This window comes from Channa argus, chromosome 15 (assembly GCF_033026475.1).
Source record: "Channa argus isolate prfri chromosome 15, Channa argus male v1.0, whole genome shotgun sequence".
In the NCBI taxonomy this organism is placed as follows: domain Eukaryota; kingdom Metazoa; phylum Chordata; class Actinopteri; order Anabantiformes; family Channidae; genus Channa; species Channa argus.
The window spans coordinates 7,963,032-7,977,876 of NC_090211.1; the positions used below are offsets into that span (position 1 = coordinate 7,963,032).

The 14,845-nt window shown below is 38.1% G+C and overlaps 1 long non-coding RNA gene across 1 annotated transcript in view; it reads left to right on the forward strand.

Moving 5' to 3' along the window:
- The window catches only part of LOC137100426 (uncharacterized), a 45,032-nt gene continuing 30,187 nt past the window's right edge, over positions 1–14,845 (forward strand). Inside the window, exons 1-3 of the long non-coding RNA XR_010910900.1 lie at positions 1–277; positions 2,139–2,267; positions 2,354–2,570. This is a non-coding gene — a long non-coding RNA (uncharacterized lncRNA). The remainder of the gene's footprint in view (positions 278–2,138; positions 2,268–2,353; positions 2,571–14,845) is intronic.

The following is a 14,845-nucleotide window of genomic DNA, read 5'->3' on the forward strand; positions in this document are numbered from 1 at the left end:
ATGACCCTTATCACCCTGTCTTCCCAACTGAGACATAATTGGGTTTTCAGGAGAAAATTTCTTAGGACCTAAATTGCATTTGTTCTGTCTCTTCCCAGCGCTGCCCTGCTCAGCCCACCCCTGCAGCGAGTAATCCACAAGGGCTCCACGGGAATTAATAATTCCTGTTGTCACACATTAATGGTCATTGCTGCATAACTTGGATCGCCGCATGGAGAATAATAATTCTACAGCGATGGGTGTCGTCAACTTACGTATGAGGCCAATTTCTTGGGATGTAAGTAGCACGGGGTACTGAAATGATTAAGAAACTACAGAATGAACCATCGGTCATTTGGACTGTATGATTGCTTTTTGTTCCTGTGGTAATACTTGATACATAGGTGGAGTTGATCACTGCGGTTCAAATAATTGTGAGCAATGTTGAATTAAACAGCCTTAGGGCCCTGGGTTAAAATGAGCTCTTGCTCTTATTGATGCATTGGATTATCCTTATATGTAATTCTGGAGCCACTTATATCCATGAAATAACAGCGTAGAACTGTCTGTTTTCAGTTGAACAAGTGAATATATCTCATACCGTAACTCATTTCAGTTCATCATTCATCATTTGATGAATTATTGATTGAACCAAATATTAAATGTGTTTATACAGCTACCTATCGAAGAGTTGTCGATAGGTAGCTAGGTAGGAAAGGGCTTTATACTAAAATCACTCACACAATAGAGAGACAGTCTTATACTTTAAATCAAATGTAATTACAATATTTACACTGTTCGGCAAACTTTTATTGTTTATTCAATATGTTTGTGATTTATTAGAGCATACTGTATTTACAAAATAAATGTAGCTAAGCCACAACCCAATCTAAATAAGGAAAACATATGGGGACCTTGGAAGTCTGGTAGAAGTGAAGTTGAGATCTCCACAATGTTCACGCTCTGTCTACTGTCTCCTAAGCTTTGATATGTAAAATCTCTCCTGTCTGCCTCCCTATTTGACCCACTAAACACCGGTTGCACAGCTTGCTCCTAATCTCCATCACACCACGTCTGTTTTAAAGGGGGCCAAACACAGCAGCCGCCTCATCAGAAAAGAAGAATGCACACTCTGTTTGAACATCTGCCGGACTGTCAGCCTGCCAACTCTCCTGTTAAAGGAGCGCCAGATATTTCACAACAGCAGATTAATTAAATCACACCAGTCCCTTCAAAGTGGGCTTTGCAGCATCAGGACCACAGGTTGTCCACTTGTTGTGTTGATAAACATGAGAATTTCAGCAGGATGTAACTGCAAAATTGGTGTGTCCTCAATCACTGTAGCTAAATTTACTGAAGTGCCTTCGGATTGCAGGGTCTGAAATCATGCTTCTAAAGGAAGAATTAAAGGGGCCTAATTATTTTCATAAAGATGAGGGTGTGTAATTTTGCCATTATATTTGTAAAATATACAGGCTTTAAACTTAAAGGTAATTTTACTTTGAATTATTGTTTGAGATATGATGTGTCTGTTCAGGTTCTTCTACTGATTCTCACTATTACCTTCACAAATAATAGTATTGTGAGGAAAACAACAACCCTGTAAAACAGACAGTGTGCCTGCTAGCTACAGATATGTGAAACTCTAGTCAATCAACAAGAAGAACAATATACTTTAGAGTCTGAGGGGATTCCACAGGACGTGTGCCACGTGCTGCAGTGGATGGAATTAGAGACTTCAAACCATTTTGAACAGAATAACAAAAGGGTTGTGTCAAAGTCCAAATGTGTAAAAACTCCAACTATTATACTACAACCCCTGTAAAGTCATTCAGTGTTTTTAATTTCTAGTACTAATATAATATTAAACTAATGCCACATTTCTATTTCTAAAACACTGAGCTATCTATCAACACACTTAATGGTCTTCAGTCACAAGCTTTCTGGGGACTTAAGTCTGCGCTGGGATTCAAATTCAGACTTGAGACTTGGACTTACAGTTTGTGATTTAGTTGCATACATCTCTGCATCACATCACAGCATTGTGCCTCAGCCTGTACTTAACTGATCTGAAACAGAACCTGCCAACCATTTTATACAGAGCCACAGGGCTTTTAACCACAAGATTTGTTTCAAGATTGTTGTATTTCTTTTCAAAGAAACATTAAAATACCAAGCAGAAAGGACATCTAGAGAAGTGGAGAATCTGGAGAGAAAATTCATCATCAACCACTACAGGAAGCAGAGACCTAGGAGAGAACAGGAGGAGGGCAACCAGTTTTACCCAAGTAAGATTAGCCTATAAATACTTTCTTTTTCATCTCCCCACTGATAACATGCGGTTCTAACATGCTAATGTTCTTTTCTACTGCAGCTAATTTCTATTTCATCTACCAGATGAAGAGAGCTGTACGGGAGCATCAGAAAATGGAAATATGACTCAGCTGTGACAAATAACGGCAGACCATCAAGAGGCGTTTTGGATGCTTACTGGGCAGAAAAGAACGAAAAGGAAGAGGATCGCTTTGAAACTCGGTCAGCCAAACACAACATTTTGCCCAAGAATGAGCATATGACAGAGATGTTCAAAGGTAAGTCTAACTGCAAAACTGAGCAGGCTAAACTAAGACAGGGAGAAACAGTATTAACACCAGCAGATTAGAACTGTGACCATTTTGAGACACAGATACATTTTATAAACTTTTAATATAAATTTGGTTTAAATTTGTGTGCTGAGAATATCGTTAAGTGTCAAATACATGGTGACATAATTCTACATTCATAATTGTATTTTAAATACAGTACATCTGGCTTCTTAGAGCAAAAGACCCTCGTCTACCAGCAACAAACACAGAGATGAAAAGTTTGGGCTCAAATACTAAGTCTAGTCTTAACCATTAGGGAAATTAAGTTGTGTTTGTTTTTAGGGCGATCTTGTAAATTGGTGTGCAGTTTTTAAAAGCTCCTTTCTCCCTGTAATTTTGCCCCTGAATGTGCACAATGGCATGCTAGACCTTTTCTTTGGAATTGGTCTTGGTCACTGCACCCGTTGAGAAGCTATTATAAAACTGCAGCTTGGTGGTCAATTTGAGATGGCATGTCAAGTGCAGTGTGCAGCGGCCGCTACAGTAACATTCACACCAGCTCAAAAAACCGGCACTCATTTCTCAAGTTCTGAATTGTGGACAAGACAGGAAGAGTATTGTTTTATATGGTTTTCTACAGAGCCTTCAAAAAACTTGCTATCTCTTAAAGTCTCTGTGTCAGCTTTCAACAGAAAACCTTTTTGCTTTCATTTTAGTATAGTCCCGATTTTTCAATTCACTATCCAGTTATTAGATATTTACATGATTTTGTTTGTTTGATGGAATGATGGAATTACAGAAGTTTGTGTTGGTCTTCAAACTTACCGTGCTAAACAAGAAATCTGCTCCGAAGCACTCTTCAAATCAAATCTTTTATTTATATAGTTAAAAATTACAAATACACCTAAGAGGCATACAATCAGTGAAACCCTCTGTTCTTAGACCAATATGGAATCAAATTTTAAGAAAGCTCAAAATAACATTCTAGATTATAAACATAGATTATAAATTATGATAAATTAGAAACCTAAAGTAAGAATATGATCAGGATGATGCTGAGCAACTTCCAGCTGATGCTAAAGACATGCTGGGACCTCTCTCCAAGAGGCATCAAGAGAGGGAGCAATAATGTTTGGATGCTGATGTGCTTGAAAGAAAATGTATGAGGCACACAATCATCAGAGAACTCTACTTTTAAAAAACTGCTGTGGAACAAATACAGTTTGAATACAAGGATGCAAAGGTTCCCTTTGACATTCATAGTTTAATATCTGTTGGAAGTGAAAACAAACACCATTAGTGGACAGTATACATCCTTATTACAAGCTAAACGAGCAATGAAAGAAAGGAAGACAGACTAGTCACTTTCATCCTGAATAATTTTCCATCCTTATATTTTATTATGTTCCTGTGTAGAAAAATGAAGTAAAATCTTAGAAGCATGATGGAGAGGTTTGACCTCGCTCAGCCCAGATATGCAGTATATTATTTTGGTGTTTTACACAGACAAGAAAACATTTGCTGTCAGACAGACAGACAGATGGCTCTCCAGATGATCCTTTTTTCTCTGCCAGACATGGCCGACATTTACCAGCAGGAACACAAACACACATTTACACAAGCCCACACTCAAGCATACACACACCTGTCCTGATTCATAATGAGCCGCGGGAAGAATAGATATTCATACCGTGTGCAATAAAAGCCACAAAGGGAAGCCAACTTTCTCTCCATTTCTGATTACAGAAAGCACTTGATTACAGACTATAATAAACTGGAGTTGTATGCCTCCACAAACCAGGAAACAGTTTACATGCATGTCTGTCTAGACTTATTCTAATCAGTTCAGTTCATACCTTAGACCTAGTGGACCTTTGTGTCAGATGTAATGAAACTCTCCAGGCAGATGGAAAGTCACTGTGACCTGAGACCAACAAAATATAATCAGTTCATCCTTGAGTTTATGCATTCACAAGAATGGGATGGATTGAAGGGTCAGACCAGTGTGGACTTAAACAGAGAGACAACATCTCTATTGGCTTGTTAGGTTCAGATTTTTTTAGAGCAATGGTGGATTATGGAGACTTCAAATAGTACCAAACACCAAGAGTTGGCAGCAGCAGCCCTGGTGATTTGTTGTTTTCAACACGGTTTTCTTTGGTAGGGAGTAAAAATCAGCTGCAATTAGGACTGCACGAAATGTTAGAGCATCATCCTTGGAATGTGCAAATGCTTGGTAGTCCCATCGCAGGACGTGAAATGCTTTTGCTTCCTGTTACATAAGGAAAACTCGCACAATTTTCATTTTCGATGACTAAGCTACAAGAGACGTTTGCCTGCACTTTTACTCTCTCCTCTACAAATTGCAGCAGAGCTTGTTTTTTTTTTTTTATGCCCTAATCTCAACACAAACCAGCTATAAATAATAGTAATACCACCCCTTTGTGCTTGTTCTACTTGCCACAATAAACTATTTTAGATATAGCTGCAAATGCATAGTTTTCTAGCAGTTCCCGTTGCATTTCAACATATTATAAAAGCTGCATTCACTATTTTATTTGCCAGTTCTGCTAAATCACATATAAACATTATACATCTTACTAAAAAGTAACGTTTGTGAGATCTAATTAATTTTGTTGCAGTTTTCACTGCAAAAAAAAATAAAAATTGGATTAATCTAAAGTGACTCCTTTTCCCAATTTGATCTAGTGTTAACAATGATGCTATAATACTTGTTCCAGCCTTAAGTATTTTACATAATTTTTATTTTATTTATTTTTGTCTTGTTCATTTGGGTTGCAAGTGAGGCACAAAGCAAGAAACTGCACATGTGGATGAGGGTGTCCAGATAGGAAAGTGCTGATGAGTTAACCACTCTGTAGGCAAGTGTCAGAGCTTTGATCGTGATGCGGGCAGATGTGTGTGGCAAGATGTGTGGCAGATAAACTCTTTAAACCCTTTAAGCACCCTCTCTGTCTCTTCCACTGAATGTGGTGAGTATGCACTGGAGGATACTCTGAACTGGTTGGGGAGCACGTTTCTATGGTGTAAGGATCTTGACATTAAATAGGAAACTATGCATTTTCTATTCTATCTCAAGGAGGAAGCACCGTGAATATGTCAGATTCATTAGTGAATAAAGTGCCTCTTTTCATATCTTCTGCAATGATAAATGCCCATTTGTTTCCATCAGTCAGATTTGTAGCATCAGAACAAGGGCATCTTTAATCAGATCTACTGTATTTAGGAAAGTGTGACTCCAACTCTGTCTCAGATATGAAGTTCTGCCTGTGTTTGTGCTGCTCTATTCAGTGAACAAGCCAGATCCCAAACTAAACAAACTATTCATTTATTGCTTTTTTTGAGGAATGTAATTTGGCAGGATTCTTCCTTTGGGAGCAGAAAACAAATGCAGTATTTGAGCCACTGACAAGACATCTCCCTGCAAACCAGAGTCGAATTCCAAATGATCCTGACAGGCCTGTGTGGAGAAAGGCAAAACCACAGTTCCCCTGCATTTAGCCCTGTCAAACATAGTTAGCAGACTATGTGCAGACACCTTCCCCTGTGCTCACTGTATCAGCCATTACTTGTTTATCGCTTCACAACTGGATGCTGCATGGACGTAACAGTGTAAAGACCAATTAAGTTGATGTACTGTCATCAGTGTTTTCCCCTCAGATCATCAGATCAGAAATAGTGTTGACTCAAATGTACAAGAAAGTGTATTATTTTGTGTATTAAAGCGTCAGACACCTCTTCATCCACTAGGGAACGAAATGATTTTGTTGCAAGTCCTCGTTGCAGTGAAAAATAATTCATTGTGTGTCTCTTATTCAGGACACAGTTCACTATGTATGCGCTAACTCTCTAAGTCATCCAACATTCATGGCCTGCAAATCGTGCACTTATTAAAGTTTGACAGATACAAATGAGGGAATATGAGACATCTAGGCAAACTGAAAGTATAGGCATGAATTAGTGTGAGTGGGTGTTGGAGCAGGCAGAGATATAAAAGATGCTTCTTATTAAATGCAGCTCCACACAGCTTATTACTTCCATGCCACCTCAGTACACTGTATATGTCTGTATCTTTATTTGTTATTGCCTTTTTTAGTCCTAAATATCAAAAAATGCCCCCTTGCCTTTAAGCAATGACCTCAACATTATTGAATTTTTTTACTTTTTACATTTCAAAGAAAGATACTGCAAAATGCACACTAATGAAAGCTGTTTCACAAAATACATTTCATTGTCCCACCAGGAAATATGCCTCAGTCTCTCTGTTGCCACGTTCATAGAAAAACACCAGTTAGAACATTCACTGTAGCAAACAGAACCAATATTTATCAGACATTCAGTAGAAACAGATGGTAGTGACACAACTGTGGATCACTAACCTTCAATCAGTCCCATCTATGTTGGCGGAGGATGAGGTGTGTTATTATCCTGCGTATAAGGACATACTCGGTGTGGACAGAAAGTATGGCTGACAGCTTTCTGCTAAAGCTGTCCATAATCTTCGGACATTATTAAGAACTCAAAGTAGTCACCTCCAAGCCAGGATGGACCTGCAGCTTTCAGAAGATTAGAGGGATTGAACCTGGGATCGGATTTTATTACACATCATTTTGCACATATAGCAAAGAGCAGTAGGAGAGGTCTTGAATTGTGGAGTGTTTACAAGGAAATCAAAAGCATGACATTTTACTTGAACATTAAAGTGGGCAGCCAGTGCTGCTTTGTGCAGCCCTTTTCATATATGTGGGCATAAAAGGTACCCCACTGCGTTGGTAATCACTGTGTGCTTACATGTGTAGTTATGTCGCTGTATGTAGATATATAACATTTAGTTTTTATATAATTTCTTCTGTAACCCTAACACTGTTGTGTGTGTGCCTAAGGTCATAGCAGTGGCATCAAACAGTCATGCTGCCGGAGCGTCCAACAGGGACAACAAAAGATAGCAGTGGCGTTTGTAAGAGACGCCAAAGGACTTAAAGAGGGTCAAGGATTTTTCCTGGGGAAGCATCATTGACGTTGTGGGATGAGAACGTGTAGTAAAAACTAGATCTATATAGTTGATGCAGTTTGAAAGGGGTGACTTATAGTGAAAGCTTGAAAAAAAACCTGATGCTGCAGTTCACAGGCTGTTTTCAGTGAAACAGCTCATAGACCCACTTTATATAGCCTGCTCAGCACCAAACAGGAGACAAACCCAATCAGAGATTAGCTGGCTAGAAATGTATTGTCGACATATTTTGGACAGTTATTCGAACAGACAGTAAAATGTTAGCAAATTGCAGTAATAGTATAAAGTATAAAGTAGAATAATGGAAAAGTAATTCACACATTTATGGCCAGAAGCAGATCTTTTGGTAGTTGGTATGGTTTGACTGGAATGTTAACATAAATTTAGATGTAGCTTAAAGAAAAGGGGAAAATCTTCTTTTTAAAGTTAAAAAAATGGGAAACATCAATGTCAAACAAGCAGAGGGACAGTGGTTTTATCAAAATCAATCATGACACTGACAACTAAAATGTCAGTTTTGTACTTTCAATGTTTCGTCGCATACTTTAAATAATTGTTTAGTTTCATTTAGTTTAGTTTGAGCCATTATTTGTTGCTTTCAATTTAGTTTCTTTCTTTTTTCTCTTTAAGAAATCTAGCTCTCATTTTATTTATCCCATAAAAATATTTTTGATTTTAAGTTTTAGTTTGATTCTCAAATTCTTGGTACATAGATAAGTAGGATCCTTGGTAAGTAGGAGCACACACCAAGTGAAGTGACACAAGGACTAACGTGATATAAACAGCCTCCCTTGAAGTTTTTCTCATTTATATTAGGTGAGATTTGATAGGAGAATATTTGTTTAGCTTTTGTTTTAGTCTTTAGAGCAAATGTAGTTTTAATTGTAATTTTAGTTTATAAAATAAGTTTTGTGGGAATTTAGTTTTAGTTTCAATTCCAGTGAAATTTAGTAACATTGGAGTATGATTTTAGTGAAGAAGAGATTTAAGCTAAAGAAGAGAAGTACACAAAGACCAGAAATTATGCAACTTTCTGAAATTTTCCACACTTGTATTTTAATTGTAAAAAAAGGCTTCACAATGTTAGTGATCCATTTTAGTAATTCTTTTACAAAGTCTGAGCACAAAACTGAATAACATGGTGTCAGTATATCGGGTCTTGGTTGTCCAAATGGGCTTCAGAGGGAGACGAAAGACTAAATGAAGGGCCGAGACAGGGAGGAATGTAATCAAAGGCTTGTCATATTTGCACAGGTTCTTTGTCTTCGCAGTGTGTGGTGATACAGACAGTGTGAGAGAAAGCAAAAGAGAAATCTTGTAGCACCAAGGTTAGCGTGTGATTGTATCATTCTTCTTACCACGTCAAAAAACAAAAGTCATCACGAACATGGCTGTTAACAAGAATATAATTAAATACATATAAGTAAATGCCTGTATACTCCTGTTCGATTACACCAATAAGACTGCACTGGTAGTGTTTCAATTTTGTTTTATTTGTTCGAGATAATAAAAGATTAGGAATGAATTTGTTGAAGGAAGGCAAGCAGCAACCTAAATTTCGTCCCTGCTAATGAAACCTACAGATCTGAGATTAGCATCTGGTGTTGATGAAAATTCTTTAATGCTTAAGATACGTGACTGTTGTAGGAATATAAGGAATCACAAGATTATCAGGGTACAAGGAAAACAATACACAACTACCATTCACAGCTCATCATTTTTCAGAGTTTTTTATTCTTGCTTTTGTGTGTTCGTAGTACATTTTTGATTTTAAAAGACTGTTTAATTCAAAAAAGTTGTAGTCTGTGCTGGTTCTGGTCTGATCTGAGCCCTTTTATCCACTCTGCTGTGTGTGTGTGTGTGTGCGTGCATGTGTCTGTGTGCTTGTGTGTGTGCTTGTGTGTGTGCGTGTGTGCTTGTGTGTGTGCGTGTGTGCTTGTGTGTGTGCGTGTGTGTGTGTGTGTGTGTGTGTGTGTGTGTGTGTGCCTGCGTGTGTCAGTCCTTAGAGGCAACCCTTTGCATAGAGAAACCCCAGGGCTCTGTCCCCAGTACTGACATACAAAGACATTTACGCTAAAACCAAGAGTAGTCATCACTTTAAAATAGTTTGAGGTAAGTGATTTATGCAGTGGCCCTATAGTGTGTTCAGGACAGACCCAAGTAAAAGAATTTCAGATTTCATCCTTGCTAACATTATTTTCCAAGGCTCATTTCTGAGATAAGGATAGTTGTCATAACAGACAATACAGCCTGTGCATTATGGCTGTGTATACTGATTATGTGTACTGCTTTTTATTAAAGAATCTTACTGTTTATGACTAAAAGTGCTTTGTTGATGCTTTTTTTATTATTATTATTGAAAGGTCTAAAGACTGATGAAGCATGAACAACAAGAAAACAAGTGGTTTAGGGTGGCTTAACGTCCACACATGGCTAACTGTGCCTTGTCCATGTGTATTTGGTAGCACAATGATTACAGAACCATGCACACAGCTTTTTTAACTTGATACATTTTCAGTTGTGGATCTGCACAGCCTTTATGCTTGTGACCCAGAGTTTTTCCAATCTGGACTGAGGGGAATGAAGGTAATAATTGGTTCTATTTGTATTTTGCATTTTCCTTTTTCTGCCAGTGCTACAATACAACTCACTTTAATTTTAATGTGATTTCTAAAGTCATTGCATAGATTTAGCCTAAACAAAGAGCATTATGTAATTAACTGGTTTGCTTTTTGCACAGCTTTTTGTTTGTTTTTTCACATCCCTGCTAATAGCTGAGTGGTTTTGACAATGGCATGTTAGAAGTATCATTTAGGTTTTTTTGTTTGTTTGTTTGTTTCTATTTGAGCTGATCTGAAGCAATTTCTGTGTATGTTCTTTTTGTTAAAGTTATCATTGCTTTGCACTTTGGAAATAATGTATGCAGAAAAACCAGAGCTCTTAAACAATAACTTCCTCGGTTGCTGTTTCCTTTTTGGCTCTATAAATATCCCTGGCTTACACACAGTCACACAAACAGGCACATACACACATTCACATGTTAATCACATGCAAAAACACACTCACTCCCGGCTTATCCCTGCCTGTCACAGATCCCTTGGACATTATTTCCAATGATGCCTGACAAGCAACCAAAGCAGCCAAATAAGCTGGGATATAAATAAATCCCACAAATCTGCCTCAATCAGTCACTTCCTGTCTGGGAGACACAGCCACTAATGGACAGAGTTAATGTAGCCAGTTATCCTTGATGTGTCTGTGTAGGAGTCAGCGATGCCCTGTCCTTTGCACACTGTCTGCGCTGCTCTTTCTGTCAGGCCCTCGAGCCTCCAGACAACCTGGAACACTCTGTTGTAGCCCGACATTGACTCCCACAAAGTGACACCTTCTAACTTTACTGCTAAGAATAACATAAAGGCCATCACCTCCCTAAATTTTGCAGACTGCTGGGGAAGGATACATGATGTTGACTGATATCAAGAGGAGACAATAGGACAAGACACTGATAGGACTGATATTTCCAGTCTGATTGCCACAGCAATTGTATGTTTATGGCTCAACAGTGTACAGGTTTGCAAAACTAAGCAAACTCTAAGGATGGTGAATCGATTTGAGCTGAATCAATTTAATTTAGGAGTGAAAATGTGTGTGTGTGTGTGTGTGTGTGTGTGTGTGTGTGTGTGTGTGTGTGTGTGTGTGTGTGTGTGTGTGTGTGTGTGTGTGTAAAGGGGCAGTAAGTAGAAAACTGTTTTTTATACATTCAGATTTTATGGTGATAAATAACTGAACACACCAGCAAGTGTCAATTTCAGCAAATGTCCTGTCCAAACTGAGAATCATCATGTTGACTGGAGCATCAGATCAGATGTCACTGTGGTCAGTTATTAGAAATTATGAACAGCAGAGATTATAAGATAAACATTTAATCAACCATATCAACAAACACTATAAAGAAAGAATGGCTTTGTGAATCCCAGAAAACATCTTGATAAATACAAAATACTTGCATAGGGACATGCAAAGAACTTATGTTAAAAAATAATACAAATCTGCAGTGGTCAGTCAAAATATTTGCATACAAAACATACTGTGTTTATTTTATTTATAAACCCCAATTGCATTTCATAGAGAGTTTTAACTTTACAATTACTTACAACACCAAATCAAATATATTGTATAATACAACAAAATAAACCTTCATATTTGAAAAAAGCAGAGGGGGCACTGCTGAGTGGCCTCTTCTTGACATTAGTATTAAAGTAGGAAAAAAAACTATGAAGACGTCCCATCAACCATGTTCTGGTTAAATAAAGGTTTCAGATAAGGCACTCTGGCACATTGCTATAAGAATGTAATTTGTGGAAATGGACATAGGGGCTTTTTGAAGCATAATTGTGGGCTTTTTATGGTGCTCTCTAGCAGACACATATCATTGGAATGTGAAGTGGAGCCATATTTGCACTAGAAATTGCACAGAATACCCAAGTGTCACAATCCCGGTTAAAGGCATAGTTTAACATTTTTGGCAATAAGCTTTGTGGATTGATGATTGAGTCAACTAAGCTGGTTTAGTTATCTTTGCAATATACTGTATGTAAATTGTAATTTAGATCTAGTTTTCAATTTGTTTGTGTTGTGCCAAATACTATTATCTTGGAGTCTTGCGAGTTTTTCTGGGAATTGAAAAGAGACAGCCTGGTCCAAAAAACAGCAGACTGTCAGGTTTATACTTTTGTTTTCACAGGGATTAAATAAATGAGGTATAATTACGGAGTTTTCAAGGTGCAGTAGGTGGATTGTATAATTTTTCAGGAAACTGTACAGTATTTACTTTGTGCTCATAATGTTCCTTCAGAGATATATGACGCATACATATACATGATGGCAAGTTTATTTTTTAATGTAGAGAATTCAGTGTCTAGTTAGTACTGCACCTTCACAACATATGATGTAATGATGGATACTGAAGAGTCTGTGCGTCTGTGTACAATACAACTAGCCAGATTGTTCCTGACCACACCTAGAAATGTTGGGTCCTTCATTTTGGTAGTTTTAGCACTGAACATTAGATGCAATATGGGCTTTGTGCAGTTATAATAATCCAGTGATTAAGGGTGGATATTAGCAGCAGGTGGAGTCATGGCACATTGTCAGTCTCAGAGGATCTGAAGGGTGCTGAAGGAGACCAGCCAGAGGAGCCAGTATAATCATATGGTGGGAAAGTCTGTCCACTCTTAACCTCTCTGACAACTGCTATCTTGGCACCCTCTGCTTCTCTGAGCGTCACACTCCTACAGAGAGATCAGCTGTCAGCGCTCCCACCAGTGACAGCTTTGTAATATGTGGGAGGACTCTTCCAAGCAATCTCTGTCCCCTGACGCCTTCAAGAGCCAACAAATAGTATGACCACCGTCAGATAGTTTTCCTATCAGACGGTGTTGACCTGAGGCCGCCTGCTCGCTCCTGCAACTAAGACGATAAGGCAGTTTTACTAATCACACACACACGTACGCACACATGCACAACACACAGCACCATGGTTTGCAGTGTGGAGATAGTTGTTTATAGTCTGATTGGATCAGAATTTTACTTAAAAAGTCAGGACTAATGACAAAGACCTATGTTTCAAATTTGTTTGTTTTTTCTCTCCTAGCAGTCATGTATTTTCATCAGTTTTTTAATGTGTTTAATGTTTAATCTTTTCAAATTAAGTAATGGATTTGATGGATTGAAGTGTTTGCCACAGATTATAATACATTTCAATTCCAACAGTGTTAATACATTTGAAAATGAAAATCAAGTTTTTTGTCATCTCAATGAGTCATAGAATGACATAAAATGTTATTAGGAAAGGTATTTTACATTCTTTGCAGATATCCAAGATAGACAAGAGGTGCTGCAAATAAATTCAATTTAGAGGGAATAATAGACTTTTTTTTGCTATTCTTCACAAGAACTAATGCTGAATCAATGGTGAGATTCTACTATTCTTAATTGAAAAAGCCAGTTCATATTAGCTCTCGAGGACCTTGCACGTCATTATAAGGAAATAAAGAAGAAGCAAACCAAAGAGAACTGCAGTGTCAGTCTAAATGAACGTCTATTGGATGTGTGCTTTACTGGTTCACTGCATTGTTCAGTGCTTTAATATATTCTAAATGAGAAGAGGTCATTTAAATGTTTTCTTTGCTGTCTATGCATTTCTTTCTTTTAAGTGATGACATCTAAATAAGCTGGAAACTCTTGGCACCAGGTGCAGCTTTGCACCAAACATACAGATTATTCCCGAGCAAAACTATTCAGAAGAGATGACAGGACCTCTGGTCAGAAATGCTCTGGCTTTCCATTTCACAGCTTTCAGTGACATGAGGTAAGTAAAAGAAAAGACAAGAGGAGAATCTCCACAGTGACCCTTGAATGTCACCACGTGTATAAAAAGTGTGTACTATGCTACACTATATGTGTGTGTTTGTACATGCAGCCCGTGTAAACGGTTTTCCACTCATCTCTGCGTTCAAGGGCACGTCGAATGTGTGTTACTGGTGCACTTAACGTTCCTCCTGGACAGTGTTTCATGCAGCACTCAGCAAGATGTCAGGACTTCACACATTTGTTAAGCAGCAAACATGGTGTGAAAGAGGTAACAGTGAGGCAGATGAGCTAATGCGATGTGCTGCTACAGGAACAAGAGCTTCAGGAGATCAGCTCATTCTCATAGACAGAATATAAGCTGCTTTGCCACATCTAGTGACACAAAACACACTTTAATTAGAAGTAAAAGGTCAGCTTAGCACATTTTAGCCCGTCAGCATTGCCGCAGGTGACCACTGGCCATGATATTACAACTATGCCAACTTGCCCAGAGGTGTCCAGTCAGGCCCCAGGGTTTACTCACAGAGTCGAAATTCAGAGGCAAACCTGAACACGGCAACAGTTGGTGCAGAGCAGACAAGGTGATCATGGAGCTTAGGTATGAATCATGCATGGCTATGTATGACATGTATGAATCAAGCAATTTGTATATTATAGGAGTGGTACACAATGTGTTTATGTTACAAAAACATCTGCATGCATGTGCACAGGACGTGGACAGGGATTCAATCAGAGGTTGTTAGAAATTGTTTAAATTGTTTTATTTTCTGTGCTAAATTGTCTTCTATTATAATTTTTGCTCCTTGTGTTTATATGTTTTGCTACCGACACTATTTGCAATGTCAAAACTTGTTTGTAAGCCAATCATGGTGCAGTG